We start from the raw sequence: 27,130 nt of genomic DNA on the forward strand, positions 1-27,130 counted from the left end.
CAGCCTGGAACCCATCACAGCCGAGGGCTCAAGAAGTCTTCGGGGTGCTCGAGAGGGTGTCTGCCGTAGCACCCCTAACGAGATAGCGGCGTTTCGCGCAGTCGTTATTGCAAGTCATATCAGCAAAAGCAATCACTTTCTCAGCAGCAGGCAGTGCGAGCCCAGCGGCAGCTCTACATGAAGGTACCAATAGCCCAGGAAGGCCGCCGACCGCAGGAATTCGCGCCGCCCCCATCCCGCCAGCGTACACGAGACTTCCAGGGCACCCTGGACGACATCGAGGGACTGGAATAATTGGCATTCGCCGTGTCACAGGGCTCGTTGGTCTAGGGGTATGATTCCTGCTTAGGGTGCAGGAGGTCCCGGGTTCAAATCCCGGACGAGCCCTAGCGTTTTGTGCAAAGTGATCGCACGTCAGTGGCTGAGTCAGCGCAAAAAGCTCGCCGTCAATATCAAATGAATTTCTTATTCGATGTGAGCAATTGACACTCGGGTCCGACGCGTGAAGGCGATTACGAAGGTTTCGGGTACAGATGGTAGCAGATGCATGTTAGTACGTCTTGCTTAAAGTGATGAAAAAGTGTTTCCGCCCGGGATCGAACCGGGGACCTTCTGCGTGTTAGGCAGACGTGATAACCGCTACACCACGGAAACTGCTTGTGTGCACCTTACTTCACAGACGACTTATAGTGATGTTGCCATCGTAACTGAAAAATTCAATAAATGTGGTACTTGCAAACGAAGGGACATGCAGCAGATCCACACACGACGTGGCTCATTGGAGGACAATACGACATAGGCAGGAAAATACTGTTCCCGCCCGGGATCGAACCGGGGACCTTCTGCGTGTGAAGCAGACGTGATAACCGCTACACTACGGAAACGACGGACCTGGGGAGTCCATCCTTGTTCACTCGAACTTGCCTCAGACTTTCTCTCGTCCGCGAATGCACACACGACAGTTCCTTTGTCAGCCTGGAACCCATCACAGCCGAGGGCTCAAGAAGTCTTCGGGGTGCTCGAGAGGGTGTCTGCCGTAGCACCCCTAACGAGATAGCGGCGTTTCGCGCAGTCGTTATTGCAAGTCATATCAGCAAAAGCAATCACTTTCTCAGCAGCAGGCAGTGCGAGCCCAGCGGCAGCTCTACATGAAGGTACCAATAGCCCAGGAAGGCCGCCGACCGCAGGAATTCGCGCCGCCCCCATCCCGCCAGCGTACACGAGACTTCCAGGGCACCCTGGACGACATCGAGGGACTGGAATAATTGGCATTCGCCGTGTCACAGGGCTCGTTGGTCTAGGGGTATGATTCCTGCTTAGGGTGCAGGAGGTCCCGGGTTCAAATCCCGGACGAGCCCTAGCGTTTTGTGCAAAGTGATCGCACGTCAGTGGCTGAGTCAGCGCAAAAAGCTCGCCGTCAATATCAAATGAATTTCTTATTCGATGTGAGCAATTGACACTCGGGTCCGACGCGTGAAGGCGATTACGAAGGTTTCGGGTACAGATGGTAGCAGATGCATGTTAGTACGTCTTGCTTAAAGTGATGAAAAAGTGTTTCCGCCCGCGATCGAACCGGGGACCTTCTGCGTGTTAGGCAGACGTGATAACCGCTACACCACGGAAACTGCTTGTGTGCACCTTACTTCACAGACGACTTATAGTGATGTTGCCATCGTAACTGAAAAATTCAATAAATGTGGTACTTGCAAACGAAGGGACATGCAGCAGATCCTCACACGACGTGGCTCATTGGAGGACAATACGACATAGGCAGGAAAATACTGTTCCCGCCCGGGATCGAACCGGGGACCTTCTGCGTGTGAAGCAGACGTGATAACCGCTACACTACGGAAACGACGGACCTGAGGAGTCCATCCTTGTTCACTCGAACTTGCCTCAGACTTTCTCTCGTCCGCGAATGCACACACGACAGTTCCTTTGTCAGCCTGGAACCCATCACAGCCGAGGGCTCAAGAAGTCTTCGGGGTGCTCGAGAGGGTGTCTGCCGTAGCACCCCTAACGAGATAGCGGCGTTTCGCGCAGTCGTTATTGCAAGTCATATCAGCAAAAGCAATCACTTTCTCAGCAGCAGGCAGTGCGAGCCCAGCGGCAGCTCTACATGAAGGTACCAATAGCCCAGGAAGGCCGCCGACCGCAGGAATTCGCGCCGCCCCCATCCCGCCAGCGTACACGAGACTTCCAGGGCACCCTGGACGACATCGAGGGACTGGAATAATTGGCATTCGCCGTGTCACAGGGCTCGTTGGTCTAGGGGTATGATTCCTGCTTAGGGTGCAGGAGGTCCCGGGTTCAAATCCCGGACGAGCCCTAGCGTTTTGTGCAAAGTGATCGCACGTCAGTGGCTGAGTCAGCGCAAAAAGCTCGCCGTCAATATCAAATGAATTTCTTATTCGATGTGAGCAATTGACACTCGGGTCCGACGCGTGAAGGCGATTACGAAGGTTTCGGGTACAGATGGTAGCAGATGCATGTTAGTACGTCTTGCTTAAAGTGATGAAAAAGTGTTTCCGCCCGGGATCGAACCGGGGACCTTCTGCGTGTTAGGCAGACGTGATAACCGCTACACCACGGAAACTGCTTGTGTGCACCTTACTTCACAGACGACTTATAGTGATGTTGCCATCGTAACTGAAAAATTCAATAAATGTGGTACTTGCAAACGAAGGGACATGCAGCAGATCCACACACGACGTGGCTCATTGGAGGACAATACGACATAGGCAGGAAAATACTGTTCGTGCCCGGGATCGAACCGGGGACCTTCTGCGTGTGAAGCAGACGTGATAACCGCTACACTACGGAAACGACGGACCTGAGGAGTCCATCCTTGTTCACTCGAACTTGCCTCAGACTTTCTCTCGTCCGCGAATGCACACACGACAGTTCCTTTGTCAGCCTGGAACCCATCACAGCCGAGGGCTCAAGAAGTCTTCGGGGTGCTCGAGAGGGTGTCTGCCGTAGCACCCCTAACGAGATAGCGGCGTTTCGCGCAGTCGTTATTGCAAGTCATATCAGCAAAAGCAATCACTTTCTCAGCAGCAGGCAGTGCGAGCCCAGCGGCAGCTCTACATGAAGGTACCAATAGCCCAGGAAGGCCGCCGACCGCAGGAATTCGCGCCGCCCCCATCCCGCCAGCGTACACGAGACTTCCAGGGCACCCTGGACGACATCGAGGGACTGGAATAATTGGCATTCGCCGTGTCACAGGGCTCGTTGGTCTAGGGGTATGATTCCTGCTTAGGGTGCAGGAGGTCCCGGGTTCAAATCCCGGACGAGCCCTAGCGTTTTGTGCAAAGTGATCGCACGTCAGTGGCTGAGTCAGCGCAAAAAGCTCGCCGTCAATATCAAATGAATTTCTTATTCGATGTGAGCAATTGACACTCGGGTCCGACGCGTGAAGGCGATTACGAAGGTTTCGGGTACAGATGGTAGCAGATGCATGTTAGTACGTCTTGCTTAAAGTGATGAAAAAGTGTTTCCGCCCGGGATCGAACCGGGGACCTTCTGCGTGTTAGGCAGACGTGATAACCGCTGCACCACGGAAACTGCTTGTGTGCACCTTACTTCACAGACGACTTATAGTGATGTTGCCATCGTAACTGAAAAATTCAATAAATGTGGTACTTGCAAACGAAGGGACATGCAGCAGATCCACACACGACGTGGCTCATTGGAGGACAATGCGACATAGGCAGGAAAATACTGTTCCCGCCCGGGATCGAACCGGGGACCTTCTGCGTGTGAAGCAGACGTGATAACCGCTACACTACGGAAACGACGGACCTGAGGAGTCCATCCTTGTTCACTCGAACTTGCCTCAGACTTTCTCTCGTCCGCGAATGCACACACGACAGTTCCTTTGTCAGCCTGGAACCCATCACAGCCGAGGGCTCAAGAAGTCTTCGGGGTGCTCGAGAGGGTGTCTGCCGTAGCACCCCTAACGAGATAGCGGCGTTTCGCGCAGTCGTTATTGCAAGTCATATCAGCAAAAGCAATCACTTTCTCAGCAGCAGGCAGTGCGAGCCCAGCGGCAGCTCTACATGAAGGTACCAATAGCCCAGGAAGGCCGCCGACCGCAGGAATTCGCGCCGCCCCCATCCCGCCAGCGTACACGAGACTTCCAGGGCACCCTGGACGACATCGAGGGACTGGAATAATTGGCATTCGCCGTGTCACAGGGCTCGTTGGTCTAGGGGTATGATTCCTGCTTAGGGTGCAGGAGGTCCGGGTTCAAATCCCGGACGAGCCCTAGCGTTTTGTGCAAAGTGATCGCACGTCAGTGGCTGAGTCAGCGCAAAAAGCTCGCCGTCAATATCAAATGAATTTCTTATTCGATGTGAGCAATTGACACTCGGGTCCGACGCGTGAAGGCGATTACGAAGGTTTCGGGTACAGATGGTAGCAGATGCATGTTAGTACGTCTTGCTTAAAGTGATGAAAAAGTGTTTCCGCCCGGGATCGAACCGGGGACCTTCTGCGTGTTAGTCAGACGTGATAACCGCTACACCACGGAAACTGCTTGTGTGCACCTTACTTCACAGACGACTTATAGTGATGTTGCCATCGTAACTGAAAAATTCAATAAATGTGGTACTTGCAAACGAAGGGACATGCAGCAGATCCACACACGACGTGGCTCATTGGAGGACAATGCGACATAGGCAGGAAAATACTGTTCCCGCCCGGGATCGAACCGGGGACCTTCTGCGTGTGAAGCAGACGTGATAACCGCTACACTACGGAAACGACGGACCTGAGGAGTCCATCCTTGTTCACTCGAACTTGCCTCAGACTTTCTCTCGTCCGCGAATGCACACACGACAGTTCCTTTGTCAGCCTGGAACCCATCACAGCCGAGGGCTCAAGAAGTCTTCGGGGTGCTCGAGAGGGTGTCTGCCGTAGCACCCCTAACGAGATAGCGGCGTTTCGCGCAGTCGTTATTGCAAGTCATATCAGCAAAAGCAATCACTTTCTCAGCAGCAGGCAGTGCGAGCCCAGCGGCAGCTCTACATGAAGGTACCAATAGCCCAGGAAGGCCGCCGACCGCAGGAATTCGCGCCGCCCCCATCCCGCCAGCGTACACGAGACTTCCAGGGCACCCTGGACGACATCGAGGGACTGGAATAATTGGCATTCGCCGTGTCACAGGGCTCGTTGGTCTAGGGGTATGATTCCTGCTTAGGGTGCAGGAGGTCCGGGTTCAAATCCCGGACGTGCCCTAGCGTTTTGTGCAAAGTGATCGCACGTCAGTGGCTGAGTCAGCGCAAAAAGCTCGCCGTCAATATCAAATGAATTTCTTATTCGATGTGAGCAATTGACACTCGGGTCCGACGCGTGAAGGCGATTACGAAGGTTTCGGGTACAGATGGTAGCAGATGCATGTTAGTACGTCTTGCTTAAAGTGATGAAAAAGTGTTTCCGCCCGGGATCGAACCGGGGACCTTCTGCGTGTTAGTCAGACGTGATAACCGCTACACCACGGAAACTGCTTGTGTGCACCTTACTTCACAGACGACTTATAGTGATGTTGCCATCGTAACTGAAAAATTCAATAAATGTGGTACTTGCAAACGAAGGGACATGCAGCAGATCCACACACGACGTGGCTCATTGGAGGACAATGCGACATAGGCAGGAAAATACTGTTCCCGCCCGGGATCGAACCGGGGACCTTCTGCGTGTGAAGCAGACGTGATAACCGCTACACTACGGAAACGACGGACCTGAGGAGTCCATCCTTGTTCACTCGAACTTGCCTCAGACTTTCTCTCGTCCGCGAATGCACACACGACAGTTCCTTTGTCAGCCTGGAACCCATCACAGCCGAGGGCTCAAGAAGTCTTCGGGGTGCTCGAGAGGGTGTCTGCCGTAGCACCCCTAACGAGATAGCGGCGTTTCGCGCAGTCGTTATTGCAAGTCATATCAGCAAAAGCAATCACTTTCTCAGCAGCAGGCAGTGCGAGCCCAGCGGCAGCTCTACATGAAGGTACCAATAGCCCAGGAAGGCCGCCGACCGCAGGAATTCGCGCCGCCCCCATCCCGCCAGCGTACACGAGACTTCCAGGGCACCCTGGACGACATCGAGGGACTGGAATAATTGGCATTCGCCGTGTCACAGGGCTCGTTGGTCTAGGGGTATGATTCCTGCTTAGGGTGCAGGAGGTCCCGGGTTCAAATCCCGGACGAGCCCTAGCGTTTTGTGCAAAGTGATCGCACGTCAGTGGCTGAGTCAGCGCAAAAAGCTCGCCGTCAATATCAAATGAATTTCTTATTCGATGTGAGCAATTGACACTCGGGTCCGACGCGTGAAGGCGATTACGAAGGTTTCGGGTACAGATGGTAGCAGATGCATGTTAGTACGTCTTGCTTAAAGTGATGAAAAAGTGTTTCCGCCCGGGATCGAACCGGGGACCTTCTGCGTGTTAGGCAGACGTGATAACCGCTACACCACGGAAACTGCTTGTGTGCACCTTACTTCACAGACGACTTATAGTGATGTTGCCATCGTAACTGAAAAATTCAATAAATGTGGTACTTGCAAACGAAGGGACATGCAGCAGATCCTCACACGACGTGGCTCATTGGAGGACAATACGACATAGGCAGGAAAATACTGTTCCCGCCCGGGATCGAACCGGGGACCTTCTGCGTGTGAAGCAGACGTGATAACCGCTACACTACGGAAACGACGGACCTGAGGAGTCCATCCTTGTTCACTCGAACTTGCCTCAGACTTTCTCTCGTCCGCGAATGCACACACGACAGTTCCTTTGTCAGCCTGGAACCCATCACAGCCGAGGGCTCAAGAAGTCTTCGGGGTGCTCGAGAGGGTGTCTGCCGTAGCACCCCTAACGAGATAGCGGCGTTTCGCGCAGCCGTTATTGCAAGTCATATCAGCAAAAGCAATCACTTTCTCAGCAGCAGGCAGTGCGAGCCCAGCGGCAGCTCTACATGAAGGTACCAATAGCCCAGGAAGGCCGCCGACCGCAGGAATTCGCGCCGCCCCCATCCCGCCAGCGTACACGAGACTTCCAGGGCACCCTGGACGACATCGAGGGACTGGAATAATTGGCATTCGCCGTGTCACAGGGCTCGTTGGTCTAGGGGTATGATTCCTGCTTAGGGTGCAGGAGGTCCCGGGTTCAAATCCCGGACGAGCCCTAGCGTTTTGTGCAAAGTGATCGCACGTCAGTGGCTGAGTCAGCGCAAAAAGCTCGCCGTCAATATCAAATGAATTTCTTATTCGATGTGAGCAATTGACACTCGGGTCCGACGCGTGAAGGCGATTACGAAGGTTTCGGGTACAGATGGTAGCAGATGCATGTTGGTACGTCTTGCTTAAAGTGATGAAAAAGTGTTTCCGCCCGCGATCGAACCGGGGACCTTCTGCGTGTTAGGCAGACGTGATAACCGCTACACCACGGAAACTGCTTGTGTGCACCTTACTTCACAGACGACTTATAGTGATGTTGCCATCGTAACTGAAAAATTCAATAAATGTGGTACTTGCAAACGAAGGGACATGCAGCAGATCCTCACACGACGTGGCTCATTGGAGGACAATACGACATAGGCAGGAAAATACTGTTCCCGCCCGGGATCGAACCGGGGACCTTCTGCGTGTGAAGCAGACGTGATAACCGCTACACTACGGAAACGACGGACCTGAGGAGTCCATCCTTGTTCACTCGAACTTGCCTCAGACTTTCTCTCGTCCGCGAATGCACACACGACAGTTCCTTTGTCAGCCTGGAACCCATCACAGCCGAGGGCTCAAGAAGTCTTCGGGGTGCTCGAGAGGGTGTCTGCCGTAGCACCCCTAACGAGATAGCGGCGTTTCGCGCAGTCGTTATTGCAAGTCATATCAGCAAAAGCAATCACTTTCTCAGCAGCAGGCAGTGCGAGCCCAGCGGCAGCTCTACATGAAGGTACCAATAGCCCAGGAAGGCCGCCGACCGCAGGAATTCGCGCCGCCCCCATCCCGCCAGCGTACACGAGACTTCCAGGGCACCCTGGACGACATCGAGGGACTGGAATAATTGGCATTCGCCGTGTCACAGGGCTCGTTGGTCTAGGGGTATGATTCCTGCTTAGGGTGCAGGAGGTCCCGGGTTCAAATCCCGGACGAGCCCTAGCGTTTTGTGCAAAGTGATCGCACGTCAGTGGCTGAGTCAGCGCAAAAAGCTCGCCGTCAATATCAAATGAATTTCTTATTCGATGTGAGCAATTGACACTCGGGTCCGACGCGTGAAGGCGATTACGAAGGTTTCGGGTACAGATGGTAGCAGATGCATGTTAGTACGTCTTGCTTAAAGTGATGAAAAAGTGTTTCGGCCCGGGATCGAACCGGGGACCTTCTGCGTGTTAGGCAGACGTGATAACCGCTACACCACGGAAACTGCTTGTGTGCACCTTACTTCACAGACGACTTATAGTGATGTTGCCATCGTAACTGAAAAATTCAATAAATGTGGTACTTGCAAACGAAGGGACATGCAGCAGATCCACACACGACGTGGCTCATTGGAGGACAATACGACATAGGCAGGAAAATACTGTTCCCGCCCGGGATCGAACCGGGGACCTTCTGCGTGTGAAGCAGACGTGATAACCGCTACACTACGGAAACGACGGACCTGAGGAGTCCATCCTTGTTCACTCGAACTTGCCTCAGACTTTCTCTCGTCCGCGAATGCACACACGACAGTTCCTTTGTCAGCCTGGAACCCATCACAGCCGAGGGCTCAAGAAGTCTTCGGGGTGCTCGAGAGGGTGTCTGCCGTAGCACCCCTAACGAGATAGCGGCGTTTCGCGCAGTCGTTATTGCAAGTCATATCAGCAAAAGCAATCACTTTCTCAGCAGCAGGCAGTGCGAGCCCAGCGGCAGCTCTACATGAAGGTACCAATAGCCCAGGAAGGCCGCCGACCGCAGGAATTCGCGCCGCCCCCATCCCGCCAGCGTACATGAGACTTCCAGGGCACCCTGGACGACATCGAGGGACTGGAATAATTGGCATTCGCCGTGTCACAGGGCTCGTTGGTCTAGGGGTATGATTCCTGCTTAGGGTGCAGGAGGTCCCGGGTTCAAATCCCGGACGAGCCCTAGCGTTTTGTGCAAAGTGATCGCACGTCAGTGGCTGAGTCAGCGCAAAAAGCTCGCCGTCAATATCAAATGAATTTCTTATTCGATGTGAGCAATTGACACTCGGGTCCGACGCGTGAAGGCGATTACGAAGGTTTCGGGTACAGATGGTAGCAGATGCATGTTAGTACGTCTTGCTTAAAGTGATGAAAAACTGTTTCCGCCCGGGATCGAACCGGGGACCTTCTGCGTGTTAGGCAGACGTGATAACCGCTACACCACGGAAACTGCTTGTGTGCACCTTACTTCACAGACGACTTATAGTGATGTTGCCATCGTAACTGAAAAATTCAATAAATGTGGTACTTGCAAACGAAGGGACATGCAGCAGATCCACACACGACGTGGCTCATTGGAGGACAATACGACATAGGCAGGAAAATACTGTTCGTGCCCGGGATCGAACCGGGGACCTTCTGCGTGTGAAGCAGACGTGATAACCGCTACACTACGGAAACGACGGACCTGAGGAGTCCATCCTTGTTCACTCGAACTTGCCTCAGACTTTCTCTCGTCCGCGAATGCACACACGACAGTTCCTTTGTCAGCCTGGAACCCATCACAGCCGAGGGCTCAAGAAGTCTTCGGGGTGCTCGAGAGGGTGTCTGCCGTAGCACCCCTAACGAGATAGCGGCGTTTCGCGCAGTCGTTATTGCAAGTCATATCAGCAAAAGCAATCACTTTCTCAGCAGCAGGCAGTGCGAGCCCAGCGGCAGCTCTACATGAAGGTACCAATAGCCCAGGAAGGCCGCCGACCGCAGGAATTCGCGCCGCCCCCATCCCGCCAGCGTACACGAGACTTCCAGGGCACCCTGGACGACATCGAGGGACTGGAATAATTGGCATTCGCCGTGTCACAGGGCTCGTTGGTCTAGGGGTATGATTCCTGCTTAGGGTGCAGGAGGTCCCGGGTTCAAATCCCGGACGAGCCCTAGCGTTTTGTGCAAAGTGATCGCACGTCAGTGGCTGAGTCAGCGCAAAAAGCTCGCCGTCAATATCAAATGAATTTCTTATTCGATGTGAGCAATTGACACTCGGGTCCGACGCGTGAAGGCGATTACGAAGGTTTCGGGTACAGATGGTAGCAGATGCATGTTAGTACGTCTTGCTTAAAGTGATGAAAAACTGTTTCCGCCCGGGATCGAACCGGGGACCTTCTGCGTGTTAGGCAGACGTGATAACCGCTACACCACGGAAACTGCTTGTGTGCACCTTACTTCACAGACGACTTATAGTGATGTTGCCATCGTAACTGAAAAATTCAATAAATGTGGTACTTGCAAACGAAGGGACATGCAGCAGATCCACACACGACGTGGCTCATTGGAGGACAATACGACATAGGCAGGAAAATACTGTTCCCGCCCGGGATCGAACCGGGGACCTTCTGCGTGTGAAGCAGACGTGATAACCGCTACACTACGGAAACGACGGACCTGAGGAGTCCATCCTTGTTCACTCGAACTTGCCTCAGACTTTCTCTCGTCCGCGAATGCACACACGACAGTTCCTTTGTCAGCCTGGAACCCATCACAGCCGAGGGCTCAAGAAGTCTTCGGGGTGCTCGAGAGGGTGTCTGCCGTAGCACCCCTAACGAGATAGCGGCGTTTCGCGCAGTCGTTATTGCAAGTCATATCAGCAAAAGCAATCACTTTCTCAGCAGCAGGCAGTGCGAGCCCAGCGGCAGCTCTACATGAAGGTACCAATAGCCCAGGAAGGCCGCCGACCGCAGGAATTCGCGCCGCCCCCATCCCGCCAGCGTACACGAGACTTCCAGGGCACCCTGGACGACATCGAGGGACTGGAATAATTGGCATTCGCCGTGTCACAGGGCTCGTTGGTCTAGGGGTATGATTCCTGCTTAGGGTGCAGGAGGTCCCGGGTTCAAATCCCGGACGAGCCCTAGCGTTTTGTGCAAAGTGATCGCACGTCAGTGGCTGAGTCAGCGCAAAAAGCTCGCCGTCAATATCAAATGAATTTCTTATTCGATGTGAGCAATTGACACTCGGGTCCGACGCGTGAAGGCGATTACGAAGGTTTCGGGTACAGATGGTAGCAGATGCATGTTAGTACGTCTTGCTTAAAGTGATGAAAAACTGTTTCCGCCCGGGATCGAACCGGGGACCTTCTGCGTGTTAGGCAGACGTGATAACCGCTACACCACGGAAACTGCTTGTGTGCACCTTACTTCACAGACGACTTATAGTGATGTTGCCATCGTAACTGAAAAATTCAATAAATGTGGTACTTGCAAACGAAGGGACATGCAGCAGATCCACACACGACGTGGCTCATTGGAGGACAATACGACATAGGCAGGAAAATACTGTTCCCGCCCGGGATCGAACCGGGGACCTTCTGCGTGTGAAGCAGACGTGATAACCGCTACACTACGGAAACGACGGACCTGAGGAGTCCATCCTTGTTCACTCGAACTTGCCTCAGACTTTCTCTCGTCCGCGAATGCACACACGACAGTTCCTTTGTCAGCCTGGAACCCATCACAGCCGAGGGCTCAAGAAGTCTTCGGGGTGCTCGAGAGGGTGTCTGCCGTAGCACCCCTAACGAGATAGCGGCGTTTCGCGCAGTCGTTATTGCAAGTCATATCAGCAAAAGCAATCACTTTCTCAGCAGCAGGCAGTGCGAGCCCAGCGGCAGCTCTACATGAAGGTACCAATAGCCCAGGAAGGCCGCCGACCGCAGGAATTCGCGCCGCCCCCATCCCGCCAGCGTACACGAGACTTCCAGGGCACCCTGGACGACATCGAGGGACTGGAATAATTGGCATTCGCCGTGTCACAGGGCTCGTTGGTCTAGGGGTATGATTCCTGCTTAGGGTGCAGGAGGTCCCGGGTTCAAATCCCGGACGAGCCCTAGCGTTTTGTGCAAAGTGATCGCACGTCAGTGGCTGAGTCAGCGCAAAAAGCTCGCCGTCAATATCAAATGAATTTCTTATTCGATGTGAGCAATTGACACTCGGGTCCGACGCGTGAAGGCGATTACGAAGGTTTCGGGTACAGATGGTAGCAGATGCATGTTAGTACGTCTTGCTTAAAGTGATGAAAAACTGTTTCCGCCCGGGATCGAACCGGGGACCTTCTGCGTGTTAGGCAGACGTGATAACCGCTACACCACGGAAACTGCTTGTGTGCACCTTACTTCACAGACGACTTATAGTGATGTTGCCATCGTAACTGAAAAATTCAATAAATGTGGTACTTGCAAACGAAGGGACATGCAGCAGATCCACACACGACGTGGCTCATTGGAGGACAATACGACATAGGCAGGAAAATACTGTTCCCGCCCGGGATCGAACCGGGGACCTTCTGCGTGTGAAGCAGACGTGATAACCGCTACACTACGGAAACGACGGACCTGAGGAGTCCATCCTTGTTCACTCGAACTTGCCTCAGACTTTCTCTCGTCCGCGAATGCACACACGACAGTTCCTTTGTCAGCCTGGAACCCATCACAGCCGAGGGCTCAAGAAGTCTTCGGGGTGCTCGAGAGGGTGTCTGCCGTAGCACCCCTAACGAGATAGCGGCGTTTCGCGCAGTCGTTATTGCAAGTCATATCAGCAAAAGCAATCACTTTCTCAGCAGCAGGCAGTGCGAGCCCAGCGGCAGCTCTACATGAAGGTACCAATAGCCCAGGAAGGCCGCCGACCGCAGGAATTCGCGCCGCCCCCATCCCGCCAGCGTACACGAGACTTCCAGGGCACCCTGGACGACATCGAGGGACTGGAATAATTGGCATTCGCCGTGTCACAGGGCTCGTTGGTCTAGGGGTATGATTCCTGCTTAGGGTGCAGGAGGTCCCGGGTTCAAATCCCGGACGAGCCCTAGCGTTTTGTGCAAAGTGATCGCACGTCAGTGGCTGAGTCAGTGCAAAAAGCTCGCCGTCAATATCAAATGAATTTCTTATTCGATGTGAGCAATTGACACTCGGGTCCGACGCGTGAAGGCGATTACGAAGGTTTCGGGTACAGATGGTAGCAGATGCATGTTAGTACGTCTTGCTTAAAGTGATGAAAAACTGTTTCCGCCCGCGATCGAACCGGGGACCTTCTGCGTGTTAGGCAGACGTGATAACCGCTACACCACGGAAACTGCTTGTGTGCACCTTACTTCACAGACGACTTATAGTGATGTTGCCATCGTAACTGAAAAATTCAATAAATGTGGTACTTGCAAACGAAGGGACATGCAGCAGATCCTCACACGACATGGCTCATTGGAGGACAATACGACATAGGCAGGAAAATACTGTTCCCGCCCGGGATCGAACCGGGGACCTTCTGCGTGTGAAGCAGACGTGATAACCGCTACACTACGGAAACGACGGACCTGAGGAGTCCATCCTTGTTCACTCGAACTTGCCTCAGACTTTCTCTCGTCCGCGAATGCACACACGACAGTTCCTTTGTCAGCCTGGAACCCATCACAGCCGAGGGCTCAAGAAGTCTTCGGGGTGCTCGAGAGGGTGTCTGCCGTAGCACCCCTAACGAGATAGCGGCGTTTCGCGCAGTCGTTATTGCAAGTCATATCAGCAAAAGCAATCACTTTCTCAGCAGCAGGCAGTGCGAGCCCAGCGGCAGCTCTACATGAAGGTACCAATAGCCCAGGAAGGCCGCCGACCGCAGGAATTCGCGCCGCCCCCATCCCGCCAGCGTACACGAGACTTCCAGGGCACCCTGGACGACATCGAGGGACTGGAATAATTGGCATTCGCCGTGTCACAGGGCTCGTTGGTCTAGGGGTATGATTCCTGCTTAGGGTGCAGGAGGTCCCGGGTTCAAATCCCGGACGAGCCCTAGCGTTTTGTGCAAAGTGATCGCACGTCAGTGGCTGAGTCAGCGCAAAAAGCTCGCCGTCAATATCAAATGAATTTCTTATTCGATGTGAGCAATTGACACTCGGGTCCGACGCGTGAAGGCGATTACGAAGGTTTCGGGTACAGATGGTAGCAGATGCATGTTAGTACGTCTTGCTTAAAGTGATGAAAAAGTGTTTCCGCCCGCGATCGAACCGGGGACCTTCTGCGTGTTAGGCAGACGTGATAACCGCTACACCACGGAAACTGCTTGTGTGCACCTTACTTCACAGACGACTTATAGTGATGTTGCCATCGTAACTGAAAAATTCAATAAATGTGGTACTTGCAAACGAAGGGACATGCAGCAGATCCTCACACGACATGGCTCATTGGAGGACAATACGACATAGGCAGGAAAATACTGTTCCCGCCCGGGATCGAACCGGGGACCTTCTGCGTGTGAAGCAGACGTGATAACCGCTACACTACGGAAACGACGGACCTGAGGAGTCCATCCTTGTTCACTCGAACTTGCCTCAGACTTTCTCTCGTCCGCGAATGCACACACGACAGTTCCTTTGTCAGCCTGGAACCCATCACAGCCGAGGGCTCAAGAAGTCTTCGGGGTGCTCGAGAGGGTGTCTGCCGTAGCACCCCTAACGAGATAGCGGCGTTTCGCGCAGTCGTTATTGCAAGTCATATCAGCAAAAGCAATCACTTTCTCAGCAGCAGGCAGTGCGAGCCCAGCGGCAGCTCTACATGAAGGTACCAATAGCCCAGGAAGGCCGCCGACCGCAGGAATTCGCGCCGCCCCCATCCCGCCAGCGTACACGAGACTTCCAGGGCACCCTGGACGACATCGAGGGACTGGAATAATTGGCATTCGCCGTGTCACAGGGCTCGTTGGTCTAGGGGTATGATTCCTGCTTAGGGTGCAGGAGGTCCCGGGTTCAAATCCCGGACGAGCCCTAGCGTTTTGTGCAAAGTGATCGCACGTCAGTGGCTGAGTCAGCGCAAAAAGCTCGCCGTCAATATCAAATGAATTTCTTATTCGATGTGAGCAATTGACACTCGGGTCCGACGCGTGAAGGCGATTACGAAGGTTTCGGGTACAGATGGTAGCAGATGCATGTTAGTACGTCTTGCTTAAAGTGATGAAAAAGTGTTTCCGCCCGCGATCGAACCGGGGACCTTCTGCGTGTTAGGCAGACGTGATAACCGCTACACCACGGAAACTGCTTGTGTGCACCTTACTTCACAGACGACTTATAGTGATGTTGCCATCGTAACTGAAAAATTCAATAAATGTGGTACTTGCAAACGAAGGGACATGCAGCAGATCCTCACACGACATGGCTCATTGGAGGACAATACGACATAGGCAGGAAAATGCTGTTCCCGCCCGGGATCGAACCGGGGACCTTCTGCGTGTGAAGCAGACGTGATAACCGCTACACTACGGAAACGACGGACCTGAGGAGTCCATCCTTGTTCACTCGAACTTGCCTCAGACTTTCTCTCGTCCGCGAATGCACACACGACAGTTCCTTTGTCAGCCTGGAACCCATCACAGCCGAGGGCTCAAGAAGTCTTCGGGGTGCTCGAGAGGGTGTCTGCCGTAGCACCCCTAACGAGATAGCGGCGTTTCGCGCAGTCGTTATTGCAAGTCATATCAGCAAAAGCAATCACTTTCTCAGCAGCAGGCAGTGCGAGCCCAGCGGCAGCTCTACATGAAGGTACCAATAGCCCAGGAAGGCCGCCGACCGCAGGAATTCGCGCCGCCCCCATCCCGCCAGCGTACACGAGACTTCCAGGGCACCCTGGACGACATCGAGGGACTGGAATAATTGGCATTCGCCGTGTCACAGGGCTCGTTGGTCTAGGGGTATGATTCCTGCTTAGGGTGCAGGAGGTCCCGCGTTCAAATCCCGGACGAGCCCTAGCGTTTTGTGCAAAGTGATCGCACGTCAGTGGCTGAGTCAGCGCAAAAAGCTCGCCGTCAATATCAAATGAATTTCTTATTCGATGTGAGCAATTGACACTCGGGTCCGACGCGTGAAGGCGATTACGAAGGTTTCGGGTACAGATGGTAGCAGATGCATGTTAGTACGTCTTGCTTAAAGTGATGAAAAAGTGTTTCCGCCCGCGATCGAACCGGGGACCTTCTGCGTGTTAGGCAGACGTGATAACCGCTACACCACGGAAACTGCTTGTGTGCACCTTACTTCACAGACGACTTATAGTGATGTTGCCATCGTAACTGAAAAATTCAATAAATGTGGTACTTGCAAACGAAGGGACATGCAGCAGATCCTCACACGACATGGCTCATTGGAGGACAATACGACATAGGCAGGAAAATACTGTTCCCGCCCGGGATCGAACCGGGGACCTTCTGCGTGTGAAGCAGACGTGATAACCGCTACACTACGGAAACGACGGACCTGAGGAGTCCATCCTTGTTCACTCGAACTTGCCTCAGACTTTCTCTCGTCCGCGAATGCACACACGACAGTTCCTTTGTCAGCCTGGAACCCATCACAGCCGAGGGCTCAAGAAGTCTTCGGGGTGCTCGAGAGGGTGTCTGCCGTAGCACCCCTAACGAGATAGCGGCGTTTCGCGCAGTCGTTATTGCAAGTCATATCAGCAAAAGCAATCACTTTCTCAGCAGCAGGCAGTGCGAGCCCAGCGGCAGCTCTACATGAAGGTACCAATAGCCCAGGAAGGCCGCCGACCGCAGGAATTCGCGCCGCCCCCATCCCGCCAGCGTACACGAGACTTCCAGGGCACCCTGGACGACATCGAGGGACTGGAATAATTGGCATTCGCCGTGTCACAGGGCTCGTTGGTCTAGGGGTATGATTCCTGCTTAGGGTGCAGGAGGTCCCGCGTTCAAATCCCGGACGAGCCCTAGCGTTTTGTGCAAAGTGATCGCACGTCAGTGGCTGAGTCAGCGCAAAAAGCTCGCCGTCAATATCAAATGAATTTCTTATTCGATGTGAGCAATTGACACTCGGGTCCGACGCGTGAAGGCGATTACGAAGGTTTCGGGTACAGATGGTAGCAGATGCATGTTAGTACGTCTTGCTTAAAGTGATGAAAAAGTGTTTCCGCCCGCGATCGAACCGGGGACCTTCTGCGTGTTAGGCAGACGTGATAACCGCTACACCACGGAAACTGCTTGTGTGCACCTTACTTCACAGACGACTTATAGTGATGTTGCCATCGTAACTGAAAAATTCAATAAATGTGGTACTTGCAAACGAAGGGACATGCAGCAGATCCTCACACGACATGGCTCATTGGAGGACAATACGACATAGGCAGGAAAATACTGTTCCCGCCCGGGATCGAACCGGGGACCTTCTGCGTGTGAAGCAGACGTGATAACCGCTACACTACGGAAACGACGGACCTGAGGAGTCCATCCTTGTTCACTCGAACTTGCCTCAGACTTTCTCTCGTCCGCGAATGCACACACGACAGTTCCTTTGTCAGCCTGGAACCCATCACAGCCGAGGGCTCAAGAAGTCTTCGGGGTGCTCGAGAGGGTGTCTGCCGTAGCACCCCTAACGAGATAGCGGCGTTTCGCGCAGTCGTTATTGCAAGTCATATCAGCAAAAGCAATCACTTTCTCAGCAGCAGGCAGTGCGAGCCCAGCGGCAGCTCTACATGAAGGTACCAATAGCCCAGGAAGGCCGCCGACCGCAGGAATTCGCGCCGCCCCCATCCCGCCAGCGTACACGAGACTTCCAGGGCACCCTGGACGACATCGAGGGACTGGAATAATTGGCATTCGCCGTGTCACAGGGCTCGTTGGTCTAGGGGTATGATTCCTGCTTAGGGTGCAGGAGGTCCCGGGTTCAAATCCCGGACGAGCCCTAGCGTTTTGTGCAAAGTGATCGCACGTCAGTGGCTGAGTCAGCGCAAAAAGCTCGCCGTCAATATCAAATGAATTTCTTATTCGATGTGAGCAATTGACACTCGGGTCCGACGCGTGAAGGCGATTACGAAGGTTTCGGGTACAGATGGTAGCAGATGCATGTTAGTACGTCTTGCTTAAAGTGATGAAAAAGTGTTTCCGCCCGCGATCGAACCGGGGACCTTCTGCGTGTTAGGCAGACGTGATAACCGCTACACCACGGAAACTGCTTGTGTGCACCTTACTTCACAGACGACTTATAGTGATGTTGCCATCGTAACTGAAAAATTCAATAAATGTGGTACTTGCAAACGAAGGGACATGCAGCAGATCCTCACACGACATGGCTCATTGGAGGACAATACGACATAGGCAGGAAAATACTGTTCCCGCCCGGGATCGAACCGGGGACCTTCTGCGTGTGAAGCAGACGTGATAACCGCTACACTACGGAAACGACGGACCTGAGGAGTCCATCCTTGTTCACTCGAACTTGCCTCAGACTTTCTCTCGTCCGCGAATGCACACACGACAGTTCCTTTGTCAGCCTGGAACCCATCACAGCCGAGGGCTCAAGAAGTCTTCGGGGTGCTCGAGAGGGTGTCTGCCGTAGCACCCCTAACGAGATAGCGGCGTTTCGCGCAGTCGTTATTGCAAGTCATATCAGCAAAAGCAATCACTTTCTCAGCAGCAGGCAGTGCGAGCCCAGCGGCAGCTCTACATGAAGGTACCAATAGCCCAGGAAGGCCGCCGACCGCAGGAATTCGCGCCGCCCCCATCCCGCCAGCGTACACGAGACTTCCAGGGCACCCTGGACGACATCGAGGGACTGGAATAATTGGCATTCGCCGTGTCACAGGGCTCGTTGGTCTAGGGGTATGATTCCTGCTTAGGGTGCAGGAGGTCCCGCGTTCAAATCCCGGACGAGCCCTAGCGTTTTGTGCAAAGTGATCGCACGTCAGTGGCTGAGTCAGCGCAAAAAGCTCGCCGTCAATATCAAATGAATTTCTTATTCGATGTGAGCAATTGACACTCGGGTCCGACGCGTGAAGGCGATTACGAAGGTTTCGGGTACAGATGGTAGCAGATGCATGTTAGTACGTCTTGCTTAAAGTGATGAAAAAGTGTTTCCGCCCGCGATCGAACCGGGGACCTTCTGCGTGTTAGGCAGACGTGATAACCGCTACACCACGGAAACTGCTTGTGTGCACCTTACTTCACAGACGACTTATAGTGATGTTGCCATCGTAACTGAAAAATTCAATAAATGTGGTACTTGCAAACGAAGGGACATGCAGCAGATCCTCACACGACATGGCTCATTGGAGGACAATACGACATAGGCAGGAAAATACTGTTCCCGCCCGGGATCGAACCGGGGACCTTCTGCGTGTGAAGCAGACGTGATAACCGCTACACTACGGAAACGACGGACCTGAGGAGTCCATCCTTGTTCACTCGAACTTGCCTCAGACTTTCTCTCGTCCGCGAATGCACACACGACAGTTCCTTTGTCAGCCTGGAACCCATCACAGCCGAGGGCTCAAGAAGTCTTCGGGGTGCTCGAGAGGGTGTCTGCCGTAGCACCCCTAACGAGATAGCGGCGTTTCGCGCAGTCGTTATTGCAAGTCATATCAGCAAAAGCAATCACTTTCTCAGCAGCAGGCAGTGCGAGCCCAGCGGCAGCTCTACATGAAGGTACCAATAGCCCAGGAAGGCCGCCGACCGCAGGAATTCGCGCCGCCCCCATCCCGCCAGCGTACACGAGACTTCCAGGGCACCCTGGACGACATCGAGGGACTGGAATAATTGGCATTCGCCGTGTCACAGGGCTCGTTGGTCTAGGGGTATGATTCCTGCTTAGGGTGCAGGAGGTCCCGGGTTCAAATCCCGGACGAGCCCTAGCGTTTTGTGCAAAGTGATCGCACGTCAGTGGCTGAGTCAGCGCAAAAAGCTCGCCGTCAATATCAAATGAATTTCTTATTCGATGTGAGCAATTGACACTCGGGTCCGACGCGTGAAGGCGATTACGAAGGTTTCGGGTACAGATGGTAGCAGATGCATGTTAGTACGTCTTGCTTAAAGTGATGAAAAAGTGTTTCCGCCCGCGATCGAACCGGGGACCTTCTGCGTGTTAGGCAGACGTGATAACCGCTACACCACGGAAACTGCTTGTGTGCACCTTACTTCACAGACGACTTATAGTGATGTTGCCATCGTAACTGAAAAATTCAATAAATGTGGTACTTGCAAACGAAGGGACATGCAGCAGATCCTCACACGACATGGCTCATTGGAGGACAATACGACATAGGCAGGAAAATACTGTTCCCGCCCGGGATCGAACCGGGGACCTTCTGCGTGTGAAGCAGACGTGATAACCGCTACACTACGGAAACGACGGACCTGAGGAGTCCATCCTTGTTCACTCGAACTTGCCTCAGACTTTCTCTCGTCCGCGAATGCACACACGACAGTTCCTTTGTCAGCCTGGAACCCATCACAGCCGAGGGCTCAAGAAGTCTTCGGGGTGCTCGAGAGGGTGTCTGCCGTAGCACCCCTAACGAGATAGCGGCGTTTCGCGCAGTCGTTATTGCAAGTCATATCAGCAAAAGCAATCACTTTCTCAGCAGCAGGCAGTGCGAGCCCAGCGGCAGCTCTACATGAAGGTACCAATAGCCCAGGAAGGCCGCCGACCGCAGGAATTCGCGCCGCCCCCATCCCGCCAGCGTACACGAGACTTCCAGGGCACCCTGGACGACATCGAGGGACTGGAATAATTGGCATTCGCCGTGTCACAGGGCTCGTTGGTCTAGGGGTATGATTCCTGCTTAGGGTGCAGGAGGTCCCGCGTTCAAATCCCGGACGAGCCCTAGCGTTTTGTGCAAAGTGATCGCACGTCAGTGGCTGAGTCAGCGCAAAAAGCTCGCCGTCAATATCAAATGAATTTCTTATTCGATGTGAGCAATTGACACTCGGGTCCGACGCGTGAAGGCGATTACGAAGGTTTCGGGTACAGATGGTAGCAGATGCATGTTAGTACGTCTTGCTTAAAGTGATGAAAAACTGTTTCCGCCCGGGATCGAACCGGGGACCTTCTGCGTGTTAGGCAGACGTGATAACCGCTACACCACGGAAACTGCTTGTGTGCACCTTACTTCACAGACGACTTATAGTGATGTTGCCATCGTAACTGAAAAATTCAATAAATGTGGTACTTGCAAACGAAGGGACATGCAGCAGATCCACACACGACGTGGCTCATTGGAGGACAATACGACATAGGCAGGAAAATACTGTTCCCGCCCGGGATCGAACCGGGGACCTTCTGCGTGTGAAGCAGACGTGATAACCGCTACACTACGGAAACGACGGACCTGAGGAGTCCATCCTTGTTCACTCGAACTTGCCTCAGACTTTCCCTCGTCCGCGAATGCACACACGACAGTTCCTTTGTCAGCCTGGAACCCATCACAGCCGAGGGCTCAAGAAGTCTTCGGGGTGCTCGAGAGGGTGTCTGCCGTAGCACCCCTAACGAGATAGCGGCGTTTCGCGCAGTCGTTATTGCAAGTCATATCAGCAAAAGCAATCACTTTCTCAGCAGCAGGCAGTGCGAGCCCAGCGGCAGCTCTACATGAAGGTACCAATAGCCCAGGAAGGCCGCCGACCGCAGGAATTCGCGCCGCCCCCATCCCGCCAGCGTACACGAGACTTCCAGGGCACCCTGGACGACATCGAGGGACTGGAATAATTGGCATTCGCCGTGTCACAGGGCTCGTTGGTCTAGGGGTATGATTCCTGCTTAGGGTGCAGGAGGTCCCGGGTTCAAATCCCGGACGAGCCCTAGCGTTTTGTGCAAAGTGATCGCACGTCAGTGGCTGAGTCAGCGCAAAAAGCTCGCCGTCAATATCAAATGAATTTCTTATTCGATGTGAGCAATTGACACTCGGGTCCGACGCGTGAAGGCGATTACGAAGGTTTCGGGTACAGATGGTAGCAGATGCATGTTAGTACGTCTTGCTTAAAGTGATGAAAAAGTGTTTCCGCCCGCGATCGAACCGGGGACCTTCTGCGTGTTAGGCAGACGTGATAACCGCTACACCACGGAAACTGCTTGTGTGCACCTTACTTCACAGACGACTTATAGTGATGTTGCCATCGTAACTGAAAAATTCAATAAATGTGGTACTTGCAAACGAAGGGACATGCAGCAGATCCTCACACGACATGGCTCATTGGAGGACAATACGACATAGGCAGGAAAATGCTGTTCCCGCCCGGGATCGAACCGGGGACCTTCTGCGTGTGAAGCAGACGTGATAACCGCTACACTACGGAAACGACGGACCTGAGGAGTCCATCCTTGTTCACTCGAACTTGCCTCAGACTTTCTCTCGTCCGCGAATGCACACACGACAGTTCCTTTGTCAGCCTGGAACCCATCACAGCCGAGGGCTCAAGAAGTCTTCGGGGTGCTCGAGAGGGTGTCTGCCGTAGCACCCCTAACGAGATAGCGGCGTTTCGCGCAGTCGTTATTGCAAGTCATATCAGCAAAAGCAATCACTTTCTCAGCAGCAGGCAGTGCGAGCCCAGCGGCAGCTCTACATGAAGGTACCAATAGCCCAGGAAGGCCGCCGACCGCAGGAATTCGCGCCGCCCCCATCCCGCCAGCGTACACGAGACTTCCAGGGCACCCTGGACGACATCGAGGGACTGGAATAATTGGCATTCGCCGTGTCACAGGGCTCGTTGGTCTAGGGGTATGATTCCTGCTTAGGGTGCAGGAGGTCCCGCGTTCAAATCCCGGACGAGCCCTAGCGTTTTGTGCAAAGTGATCGCACGTCAGTGGCTGAGTCAGCGCAAAAAGCTCGCCGTCAATATCAAATGAATTTCTTATTCGATGTGAGCAATTGACACTCGGGTCCGACGCGTGAAGGCGATTACGAAGGTTTCGGGTACAGATGGTAGCAGATGCATGTTAGTACGTCTTGCTTAAAGTGATGAAAAACTGTTTCCGCCCGGGATCGAACCGGGGACCTTCTGCGTGTTAGGCAGACGTGATAACCGCTACACCACGGAAACTGCTTGTGTGCACCTTACTTCACAGACGACTTATAGTGATGTTGCCATCGTAACTGAAAAATTCAATAAATGTGGTACTTGCAAACGAAGGGACATGCAGCAGATCCACACACGACGTGGCTCATTGGAGGACAATACGACATAGGCAGGAAAATACTGTTCGTGCCCGGGATCGAACCGGGGACCTTCTGCGTGTGAAGCAGACGTGATAACCGCTACACTACGGAAACGACGGACCTGAGGAGTCCATCCTTGTTCACTCGAACTTGCCTCAGACTTTCTCTCGTCCGCGAATGCACACACGACAGTTCCTTTGTCAGCCTGGAACCCATCACAGCCGAGGGCTCAAGAAGTCTTCGGGGTGCTCGAGAGGGTGTCTGCCGTAGCACCCCTAACGAGATAGCGGCGTTTCGCGCAGTCGTTATTGCAAGTCATATCAGCAAAAGCAATCACTTTCTCAGCAGCAGGCAGTGCGAGCCCAGCGGCAGCTCTACATGAAGGTACCAATAGCCCAGGAAGGCCGCCGACCGCAGGAATTCGCGCCGCCCCCATCCCGCCAGCGTACACGAGACTTCCAGGGCACCCTGGACGACATCGAGGGACTGGAATAATTGGCATTCGCCGTGTCACAGGGCTCGTTGGTCTAGGGGTATGATTCCTGCTTAGGGTGCAGGAGGTCCCGCGTTCAAATCCCGGACGAGCCCTAGCGTTTTGTGCAAAGTGATCGCACGTCAGTGGCTGAGTCAGCGCAAAAAGCTCGCCGTCAATATCAAATGAATTTCTTATTCGATGTGAGCAATTGACACTCGGGTCCGACGCGTGAAGGCGATTACGAAGGTTTCGGGTACAGATGGTAGCAGATGCATGTTAGTACGTCTTGCTTAAAGTGATGAAAAACTGTTTCCGCCCGGGATCGAACCGGGGACCTTCTGCGTGTTAGGCAGACGTGATAACCGCTACACCACGGAAACTGCTTGTGTGCACCTTACTTCACAGACGACTTATAGTGATGTTGCCATCGTAACTGAAAAATTCAATAAATGTGGTACTTGCAAACGAAGGGACATGCAGCAGATCCACACACGACGTGGCTCATTGGAGGACAATACGACATAGGCAGGAAAATACTGTTCGTGCCCGGGATCGAACCGGGGACCTTCTGCGTGTGAAGCAGACGTGATAACCGCTACACTACGGAAACGACGGACCTGAGGAGTCCATCCTTGTTCACTCGAACTTGCCTCAGACTTTCTCTCGTCCGCGAATGCACACACGACAGTTCCTTTGTCAGCCTGGAACCCATCACAGCCGAGGGCTCAAGAAGTCTTCGGGGTGCTCGAGAGGGTGTCTGCCGTAGCACCCCTAACGAGATAGCGGCGTTTCGCGCAGTCGTTATTGCAAGTCATATCAGCAAAAGCAATCACTTTCTCAGCAGCAGGCAGTGCGAGCCCAGCGGCAGCTCTACATGAAGGTACCAATAGCCCAGGAAGGCCGCCGACCGCAGGAATTCGCGCCGCCCCCATCCCGCCAGCGTACACGAGACTTCCAGGGCACCCTGGACGACATCGAGGGACTGGAATAATTGGCATTCGCCGTGTCACAGGGCTCGTTGGTCTAGGGGGCAAGTCTCGCCGCGTCAGCCGTGCTGTGCGGACGTGTGCTGAGTTTCGTGCGCCGCGGTCTGCTGTGCTTCGGCGTGGTAAGTCGCAGTGCTTCTTGCATCGTTGCAGAACTTCTACGCATATTGAAATTTGAAATATGAATCCGTGATGGCCCACTTGAACAGACAAGATACTTTGAAATTCTCGTTTGATCGTAATTACGCCCGACCTAAACTACACGAAATCGAAGATTGGTTGGAATACGAAGTGAAAGTTGATTCAGAGGATGTCATTGGAATGCATCTTTCGATAGTGAGCAGCATTGTATTTGTGAAATTGAGGAATGCTAACTTATGTGACAAAATAGTTGAGTCTTGCGGAGGAATTATGAAATTTAAACATTGTGATGGAAACGTAGGCGAAGTCACCGTAACGCATGCAGGGTTTGGAATACGAACTATCAGGATATTCGAACTACCATTCGAAGTACCGGCGGAACAAATAAACGCAGTGATAGCGCCGTACGGTAAAGTTCTCAGCAATGTTGCCGAACGGTGGTCCAACGCGCGCAAATTCCAAGTTCTCAACGGAGTGAGGCAATTAAAGGTCGATTTGCACAAACATGTACCGTCATACATCAGCGTCTGTGGATACCGAGGTATCGTCATATACGACGGCCAGCCGAGGACGTGCGCGGCGTGCAACTCTCCCGGCCACGTCCGCGCGGAGTGTTTACAGCGGCGAGTGGCGCAGCTGCCGGCTGGCGAGGCGCCGCGACCGCCGGCTATGACTGCGCTGCCAGCGACTTACGCTACGGCAGCCCGCGGCCAAGTCCTGACCCCAAGCCCTGATGCGAACACGGAGAACCATCCAACCCGAGAAGAAGCCCAGATTGCCACCACTGACACGACAGAAGCTAGACCACCCGAACCTAAGGAAATCGTGACAGCTGTAACGGTTTCAACACAACAGACACCGAAAGATATTGGGAGCCACAGCAAATTACCCGATTCCTCCGCTGTTGAGAATGACATGCAAGAACCATCCCGGAATGAGCAACCTCATAGTGAACCGATTTCTCTATTGACCCCATCATCCACCAAGAGCACGGTCGACAATTTAGCTCGAAACACCACCCGCTTAGAAGATTTGAAGAATGCTGAGGAAGACAACATCAGACAGCAGCCGGTGAAACCTAAACGGCAAACACGAAAACAGAGCCCTGAAGAGATCCAAGAACTGGAGAAAAAACTCTCCCGTACCAAAAAAATTCTTAAAACAGATCGAAGCGGAAAGCAAGGCGTGGTAGACATCGGAAAACCAGACATCCCCAACCCGAATGAGGACGTACAGATGAACCTCGCCCCTCCAATTGAAGAACCAATGGACACTGTTGACCGCTGCGGAACTGATACGGGGACAGCATGGTCTGACGACACTGAATGCGCTTAGTTGGACTAGCGAATGACGCAGGCGTATAAAATCGCCACTCTCAATGTAAACCGAATAGTTTCGGACGTAAAGTTACAATCTGTGAAGGACTACTTATATGCCGCCGACATTGACATAGCGATGTTACAAGAGGTAGTTACGACCAAAATAGCGGATGTGTATGGATATGAGGCGATCTTAAACATAGGCAATGAATGTGGAACAGGAATACTGTTCAAACACGGCATACCATGTACAGCAAAAGCATTACTTGAATCTGGACGAGGCATAACTGCACAAATATATGATCTGCTTCTTGTTAATATATATGCTCCCTCTGGATCCAGCGGAAAACGAGCAAGGGGCAACCTGTTCCGGGACGAAATTGTCCCATTAATAACGGATCCTCGACTGCACATAATTTTGGGTGGAGATTTTAACTGCGTATTGCGTCCAGAAGATCAAATCCCGAACTTCAACTTTTGTGAGGAGCTGTTGCTGTTAATTAACGGGCTAGATATGATAGATGCTTGGTGCCACCTTCGCCCGCACACCCGAGGATACACGTACGTATCCAGTACTTCGGCAAGCAGACTAGACAGGCTGTATGTAACGAAAGGTTTTATCCATAATATAACTGACTGTGAAATTTGGCCTCTTAACTTCTCGGATCACTGCGCATTTCATATAACCGCGAAGCATACTAAACAAAAAACATTCCTGGGAAGGGGCGTATGGCAGCTAAACGTGTCACTTTTGGAGGACGCAGTACTGAAACAGGAGGTTCATGCTACATGGCAGCGTTGTCTTCGGATGCAATCCAGATATCCAACACGCATCATGTGGTGGCTACAGTCTGCGAAACCGCAGATAAAAAAATGCATCGCACGATATGGTCGCATGAAAGCGTACTGGCGAAAACGCACCTTGGAGTATCACTTTCTTTGCCTCCGCGAACTATATGATGACCCCATGGGATTAGCAGCAAACAGCTCTAGAATAAAACGCACTAAAGCAAGAATAACGGCGTTGGTACGACAATCACTAGAGGGGAAAAAAGTTCGATCGCGTCCTCCGATTGAACTGACGCAGGAGAATACGTCCGTATATCAC

General features: G+C 53.2%; 75 non-coding genes across 75 annotated transcripts; 25 read left to right on the forward strand and 50 right to left on the reverse strand.

The window, feature by feature from the left end:
- Nucleotides 1-315: 315 nt before the first annotated feature.
- Trnap-agg lies at nt 316-387 on the forward strand. The gene has a single exon. It is a non-coding gene; the product is annotated as a tRNA-Pro (tRNA).
- Nucleotides 388-581: 194 nt separating this feature from the next.
- Nucleotides 582-654, reverse strand: Trnav-aac. The gene has a single exon. It is a non-coding gene; the product is annotated as a tRNA-Val (tRNA).
- A 157-nt stretch (nt 655-811) lies between these two features.
- Nucleotides 812-884, reverse strand: Trnav-cac. The gene has a single exon. It is a non-coding gene; the product is annotated as a tRNA-Val (tRNA).
- A 402-nt stretch (nt 885-1,286) lies between these two features.
- Nucleotides 1,287-1,358, forward strand: Trnap-agg. The gene has a single exon. It is a non-coding gene; the product is annotated as a tRNA-Pro (tRNA).
- Nucleotides 1,359-1,552: 194 nt separating this feature from the next.
- Trnav-aac lies at nt 1,553-1,625 on the reverse strand. The gene has a single exon. It is a non-coding gene; the product is annotated as a tRNA-Val (tRNA).
- Nucleotides 1,626-1,782: 157 nt separating this feature from the next.
- On the reverse strand, nt 1,783-1,855 carry Trnav-cac. The gene has a single exon. It is a non-coding gene; the product is annotated as a tRNA-Val (tRNA).
- A 402-nt stretch (nt 1,856-2,257) lies between these two features.
- Nucleotides 2,258-2,329, forward strand: Trnap-agg. The gene has a single exon. It is a non-coding gene; the product is annotated as a tRNA-Pro (tRNA).
- Nucleotides 2,330-2,523: 194 nt separating this feature from the next.
- Trnav-aac lies at nt 2,524-2,596 on the reverse strand. Its single transcript has one exon. It is a non-coding gene; the product is annotated as a tRNA-Val (tRNA).
- Nucleotides 2,597-2,753: 157 nt separating this feature from the next.
- On the reverse strand, nt 2,754-2,826 carry Trnav-cac. Its single transcript has one exon. It is a non-coding gene; the product is annotated as a tRNA-Val (tRNA).
- A 402-nt stretch (nt 2,827-3,228) lies between these two features.
- Trnap-agg lies at nt 3,229-3,300 on the forward strand. The gene has a single exon. It is a non-coding gene; the product is annotated as a tRNA-Pro (tRNA).
- Nucleotides 3,301-3,494: 194 nt separating this feature from the next.
- Nucleotides 3,495-3,567, reverse strand: Trnav-aac. The gene has a single exon. It is a non-coding gene; the product is annotated as a tRNA-Val (tRNA).
- A 157-nt stretch (nt 3,568-3,724) lies between these two features.
- Nucleotides 3,725-3,797, reverse strand: Trnav-cac. Its single transcript has one exon. It is a non-coding gene; the product is annotated as a tRNA-Val (tRNA).
- A 402-nt stretch (nt 3,798-4,199) lies between these two features.
- Trnap-agg lies at nt 4,200-4,270 on the forward strand. The gene has a single exon. It is a non-coding gene; the product is annotated as a tRNA-Pro (tRNA).
- A 194-nt stretch (nt 4,271-4,464) lies between these two features.
- On the reverse strand, nt 4,465-4,537 carry Trnav-aac. The gene has a single exon. It is a non-coding gene; the product is annotated as a tRNA-Val (tRNA).
- Nucleotides 4,538-4,694: 157 nt separating this feature from the next.
- Trnav-cac lies at nt 4,695-4,767 on the reverse strand. Its single transcript has one exon. It is a non-coding gene; the product is annotated as a tRNA-Val (tRNA).
- Nucleotides 4,768-5,169: 402 nt separating this feature from the next.
- Trnap-agg lies at nt 5,170-5,240 on the forward strand. Its single transcript has one exon. It is a non-coding gene; the product is annotated as a tRNA-Pro (tRNA).
- Nucleotides 5,241-5,434: 194 nt separating this feature from the next.
- Nucleotides 5,435-5,507, reverse strand: Trnav-aac. Its single transcript has one exon. It is a non-coding gene; the product is annotated as a tRNA-Val (tRNA).
- A 157-nt stretch (nt 5,508-5,664) lies between these two features.
- Trnav-cac lies at nt 5,665-5,737 on the reverse strand. Its single transcript has one exon. It is a non-coding gene; the product is annotated as a tRNA-Val (tRNA).
- Nucleotides 5,738-6,139: 402 nt separating this feature from the next.
- Nucleotides 6,140-6,211, forward strand: Trnap-agg. The gene has a single exon. It is a non-coding gene; the product is annotated as a tRNA-Pro (tRNA).
- Nucleotides 6,212-6,405: 194 nt separating this feature from the next.
- Nucleotides 6,406-6,478, reverse strand: Trnav-aac. The gene has a single exon. It is a non-coding gene; the product is annotated as a tRNA-Val (tRNA).
- Nucleotides 6,479-6,635: 157 nt separating this feature from the next.
- Nucleotides 6,636-6,708, reverse strand: Trnav-cac. Its single transcript has one exon. It is a non-coding gene; the product is annotated as a tRNA-Val (tRNA).
- Nucleotides 6,709-7,110: 402 nt separating this feature from the next.
- Trnap-agg lies at nt 7,111-7,182 on the forward strand. Its single transcript has one exon. It is a non-coding gene; the product is annotated as a tRNA-Pro (tRNA).
- A 194-nt stretch (nt 7,183-7,376) lies between these two features.
- Trnav-aac lies at nt 7,377-7,449 on the reverse strand. The gene has a single exon. It is a non-coding gene; the product is annotated as a tRNA-Val (tRNA).
- A 157-nt stretch (nt 7,450-7,606) lies between these two features.
- Trnav-cac lies at nt 7,607-7,679 on the reverse strand. The gene has a single exon. It is a non-coding gene; the product is annotated as a tRNA-Val (tRNA).
- Nucleotides 7,680-8,081: 402 nt separating this feature from the next.
- Trnap-agg lies at nt 8,082-8,153 on the forward strand. Its single transcript has one exon. It is a non-coding gene; the product is annotated as a tRNA-Pro (tRNA).
- Nucleotides 8,154-8,347: 194 nt separating this feature from the next.
- On the reverse strand, nt 8,348-8,420 carry Trnav-aac. The gene has a single exon. It is a non-coding gene; the product is annotated as a tRNA-Val (tRNA).
- A 157-nt stretch (nt 8,421-8,577) lies between these two features.
- Trnav-cac lies at nt 8,578-8,650 on the reverse strand. The gene has a single exon. It is a non-coding gene; the product is annotated as a tRNA-Val (tRNA).
- A 402-nt stretch (nt 8,651-9,052) lies between these two features.
- Nucleotides 9,053-9,124, forward strand: Trnap-agg. The gene has a single exon. It is a non-coding gene; the product is annotated as a tRNA-Pro (tRNA).
- A 194-nt stretch (nt 9,125-9,318) lies between these two features.
- Trnav-aac lies at nt 9,319-9,391 on the reverse strand. The gene has a single exon. It is a non-coding gene; the product is annotated as a tRNA-Val (tRNA).
- A 157-nt stretch (nt 9,392-9,548) lies between these two features.
- Trnav-cac lies at nt 9,549-9,621 on the reverse strand. The gene has a single exon. It is a non-coding gene; the product is annotated as a tRNA-Val (tRNA).
- A 402-nt stretch (nt 9,622-10,023) lies between these two features.
- On the forward strand, nt 10,024-10,095 carry Trnap-agg. Its single transcript has one exon. It is a non-coding gene; the product is annotated as a tRNA-Pro (tRNA).
- Nucleotides 10,096-10,289: 194 nt separating this feature from the next.
- On the reverse strand, nt 10,290-10,362 carry Trnav-aac. The gene has a single exon. It is a non-coding gene; the product is annotated as a tRNA-Val (tRNA).
- A 157-nt stretch (nt 10,363-10,519) lies between these two features.
- Nucleotides 10,520-10,592, reverse strand: Trnav-cac. Its single transcript has one exon. It is a non-coding gene; the product is annotated as a tRNA-Val (tRNA).
- A 402-nt stretch (nt 10,593-10,994) lies between these two features.
- Nucleotides 10,995-11,066, forward strand: Trnap-agg. Its single transcript has one exon. It is a non-coding gene; the product is annotated as a tRNA-Pro (tRNA).
- Nucleotides 11,067-11,260: 194 nt separating this feature from the next.
- On the reverse strand, nt 11,261-11,333 carry Trnav-aac. The gene has a single exon. It is a non-coding gene; the product is annotated as a tRNA-Val (tRNA).
- Nucleotides 11,334-11,490: 157 nt separating this feature from the next.
- Nucleotides 11,491-11,563, reverse strand: Trnav-cac. Its single transcript has one exon. It is a non-coding gene; the product is annotated as a tRNA-Val (tRNA).
- A 402-nt stretch (nt 11,564-11,965) lies between these two features.
- Trnap-agg lies at nt 11,966-12,037 on the forward strand. Its single transcript has one exon. It is a non-coding gene; the product is annotated as a tRNA-Pro (tRNA).
- A 194-nt stretch (nt 12,038-12,231) lies between these two features.
- Trnav-aac lies at nt 12,232-12,304 on the reverse strand. The gene has a single exon. It is a non-coding gene; the product is annotated as a tRNA-Val (tRNA).
- A 157-nt stretch (nt 12,305-12,461) lies between these two features.
- On the reverse strand, nt 12,462-12,534 carry Trnav-cac. Its single transcript has one exon. It is a non-coding gene; the product is annotated as a tRNA-Val (tRNA).
- Nucleotides 12,535-12,936: 402 nt separating this feature from the next.
- Nucleotides 12,937-13,008, forward strand: Trnap-agg. Its single transcript has one exon. It is a non-coding gene; the product is annotated as a tRNA-Pro (tRNA).
- Nucleotides 13,009-13,202: 194 nt separating this feature from the next.
- On the reverse strand, nt 13,203-13,275 carry Trnav-aac. The gene has a single exon. It is a non-coding gene; the product is annotated as a tRNA-Val (tRNA).
- Nucleotides 13,276-13,432: 157 nt separating this feature from the next.
- Trnav-cac lies at nt 13,433-13,505 on the reverse strand. The gene has a single exon. It is a non-coding gene; the product is annotated as a tRNA-Val (tRNA).
- Nucleotides 13,506-13,907: 402 nt separating this feature from the next.
- Trnap-agg lies at nt 13,908-13,979 on the forward strand. Its single transcript has one exon. It is a non-coding gene; the product is annotated as a tRNA-Pro (tRNA).
- Nucleotides 13,980-14,173: 194 nt separating this feature from the next.
- On the reverse strand, nt 14,174-14,246 carry Trnav-aac. The gene has a single exon. It is a non-coding gene; the product is annotated as a tRNA-Val (tRNA).
- Nucleotides 14,247-14,403: 157 nt separating this feature from the next.
- On the reverse strand, nt 14,404-14,476 carry Trnav-cac. Its single transcript has one exon. It is a non-coding gene; the product is annotated as a tRNA-Val (tRNA).
- A 402-nt stretch (nt 14,477-14,878) lies between these two features.
- On the forward strand, nt 14,879-14,950 carry Trnap-agg. Its single transcript has one exon. It is a non-coding gene; the product is annotated as a tRNA-Pro (tRNA).
- A 194-nt stretch (nt 14,951-15,144) lies between these two features.
- On the reverse strand, nt 15,145-15,217 carry Trnav-aac. Its single transcript has one exon. It is a non-coding gene; the product is annotated as a tRNA-Val (tRNA).
- Nucleotides 15,218-15,374: 157 nt separating this feature from the next.
- Nucleotides 15,375-15,447, reverse strand: Trnav-cac. Its single transcript has one exon. It is a non-coding gene; the product is annotated as a tRNA-Val (tRNA).
- Nucleotides 15,448-15,849: 402 nt separating this feature from the next.
- Nucleotides 15,850-15,921, forward strand: Trnap-agg. Its single transcript has one exon. It is a non-coding gene; the product is annotated as a tRNA-Pro (tRNA).
- A 194-nt stretch (nt 15,922-16,115) lies between these two features.
- Nucleotides 16,116-16,188, reverse strand: Trnav-aac. Its single transcript has one exon. It is a non-coding gene; the product is annotated as a tRNA-Val (tRNA).
- Nucleotides 16,189-16,345: 157 nt separating this feature from the next.
- Trnav-cac lies at nt 16,346-16,418 on the reverse strand. The gene has a single exon. It is a non-coding gene; the product is annotated as a tRNA-Val (tRNA).
- Nucleotides 16,419-16,820: 402 nt separating this feature from the next.
- On the forward strand, nt 16,821-16,892 carry Trnap-agg. Its single transcript has one exon. It is a non-coding gene; the product is annotated as a tRNA-Pro (tRNA).
- A 194-nt stretch (nt 16,893-17,086) lies between these two features.
- On the reverse strand, nt 17,087-17,159 carry Trnav-aac. Its single transcript has one exon. It is a non-coding gene; the product is annotated as a tRNA-Val (tRNA).
- Nucleotides 17,160-17,316: 157 nt separating this feature from the next.
- Nucleotides 17,317-17,389, reverse strand: Trnav-cac. Its single transcript has one exon. It is a non-coding gene; the product is annotated as a tRNA-Val (tRNA).
- A 402-nt stretch (nt 17,390-17,791) lies between these two features.
- On the forward strand, nt 17,792-17,863 carry Trnap-agg. Its single transcript has one exon. It is a non-coding gene; the product is annotated as a tRNA-Pro (tRNA).
- Nucleotides 17,864-18,057: 194 nt separating this feature from the next.
- Nucleotides 18,058-18,130, reverse strand: Trnav-aac. The gene has a single exon. It is a non-coding gene; the product is annotated as a tRNA-Val (tRNA).
- A 157-nt stretch (nt 18,131-18,287) lies between these two features.
- Trnav-cac lies at nt 18,288-18,360 on the reverse strand. The gene has a single exon. It is a non-coding gene; the product is annotated as a tRNA-Val (tRNA).
- A 402-nt stretch (nt 18,361-18,762) lies between these two features.
- Trnap-agg lies at nt 18,763-18,834 on the forward strand. The gene has a single exon. It is a non-coding gene; the product is annotated as a tRNA-Pro (tRNA).
- Nucleotides 18,835-19,028: 194 nt separating this feature from the next.
- Nucleotides 19,029-19,101, reverse strand: Trnav-aac. The gene has a single exon. It is a non-coding gene; the product is annotated as a tRNA-Val (tRNA).
- Nucleotides 19,102-19,258: 157 nt separating this feature from the next.
- On the reverse strand, nt 19,259-19,331 carry Trnav-cac. Its single transcript has one exon. It is a non-coding gene; the product is annotated as a tRNA-Val (tRNA).
- A 402-nt stretch (nt 19,332-19,733) lies between these two features.
- Nucleotides 19,734-19,805, forward strand: Trnap-agg. The gene has a single exon. It is a non-coding gene; the product is annotated as a tRNA-Pro (tRNA).
- A 194-nt stretch (nt 19,806-19,999) lies between these two features.
- Trnav-aac lies at nt 20,000-20,072 on the reverse strand. The gene has a single exon. It is a non-coding gene; the product is annotated as a tRNA-Val (tRNA).
- A 157-nt stretch (nt 20,073-20,229) lies between these two features.
- Trnav-cac lies at nt 20,230-20,302 on the reverse strand. The gene has a single exon. It is a non-coding gene; the product is annotated as a tRNA-Val (tRNA).
- A 402-nt stretch (nt 20,303-20,704) lies between these two features.
- On the forward strand, nt 20,705-20,776 carry Trnap-agg. Its single transcript has one exon. It is a non-coding gene; the product is annotated as a tRNA-Pro (tRNA).
- A 194-nt stretch (nt 20,777-20,970) lies between these two features.
- Trnav-aac lies at nt 20,971-21,043 on the reverse strand. Its single transcript has one exon. It is a non-coding gene; the product is annotated as a tRNA-Val (tRNA).
- A 157-nt stretch (nt 21,044-21,200) lies between these two features.
- Trnav-cac lies at nt 21,201-21,273 on the reverse strand. Its single transcript has one exon. It is a non-coding gene; the product is annotated as a tRNA-Val (tRNA).
- A 402-nt stretch (nt 21,274-21,675) lies between these two features.
- Trnap-agg lies at nt 21,676-21,747 on the forward strand. Its single transcript has one exon. It is a non-coding gene; the product is annotated as a tRNA-Pro (tRNA).
- Nucleotides 21,748-21,941: 194 nt separating this feature from the next.
- On the reverse strand, nt 21,942-22,014 carry Trnav-aac. Its single transcript has one exon. It is a non-coding gene; the product is annotated as a tRNA-Val (tRNA).
- A 157-nt stretch (nt 22,015-22,171) lies between these two features.
- Nucleotides 22,172-22,244, reverse strand: Trnav-cac. Its single transcript has one exon. It is a non-coding gene; the product is annotated as a tRNA-Val (tRNA).
- Nucleotides 22,245-22,646: 402 nt separating this feature from the next.
- Nucleotides 22,647-22,718, forward strand: Trnap-agg. Its single transcript has one exon. It is a non-coding gene; the product is annotated as a tRNA-Pro (tRNA).
- A 194-nt stretch (nt 22,719-22,912) lies between these two features.
- Trnav-aac lies at nt 22,913-22,985 on the reverse strand. The gene has a single exon. It is a non-coding gene; the product is annotated as a tRNA-Val (tRNA).
- A 157-nt stretch (nt 22,986-23,142) lies between these two features.
- Nucleotides 23,143-23,215, reverse strand: Trnav-cac. The gene has a single exon. It is a non-coding gene; the product is annotated as a tRNA-Val (tRNA).
- Nucleotides 23,216-23,617: 402 nt separating this feature from the next.
- On the forward strand, nt 23,618-23,689 carry Trnap-agg. The gene has a single exon. It is a non-coding gene; the product is annotated as a tRNA-Pro (tRNA).
- Nucleotides 23,690-23,883: 194 nt separating this feature from the next.
- Trnav-aac lies at nt 23,884-23,956 on the reverse strand. The gene has a single exon. It is a non-coding gene; the product is annotated as a tRNA-Val (tRNA).
- A 157-nt stretch (nt 23,957-24,113) lies between these two features.
- Nucleotides 24,114-24,186, reverse strand: Trnav-cac. The gene has a single exon. It is a non-coding gene; the product is annotated as a tRNA-Val (tRNA).
- Nucleotides 24,187-27,130: the final 2,944 nt, after the last annotated feature.

Source organism: Schistocerca americana, chromosome 2 (genome assembly GCF_021461395.2).
Source record: "Schistocerca americana isolate TAMUIC-IGC-003095 chromosome 2, iqSchAmer2.1, whole genome shotgun sequence".
NCBI lineage: Eukaryota > Metazoa > Arthropoda > Insecta > Orthoptera > Acrididae > Schistocerca > Schistocerca americana.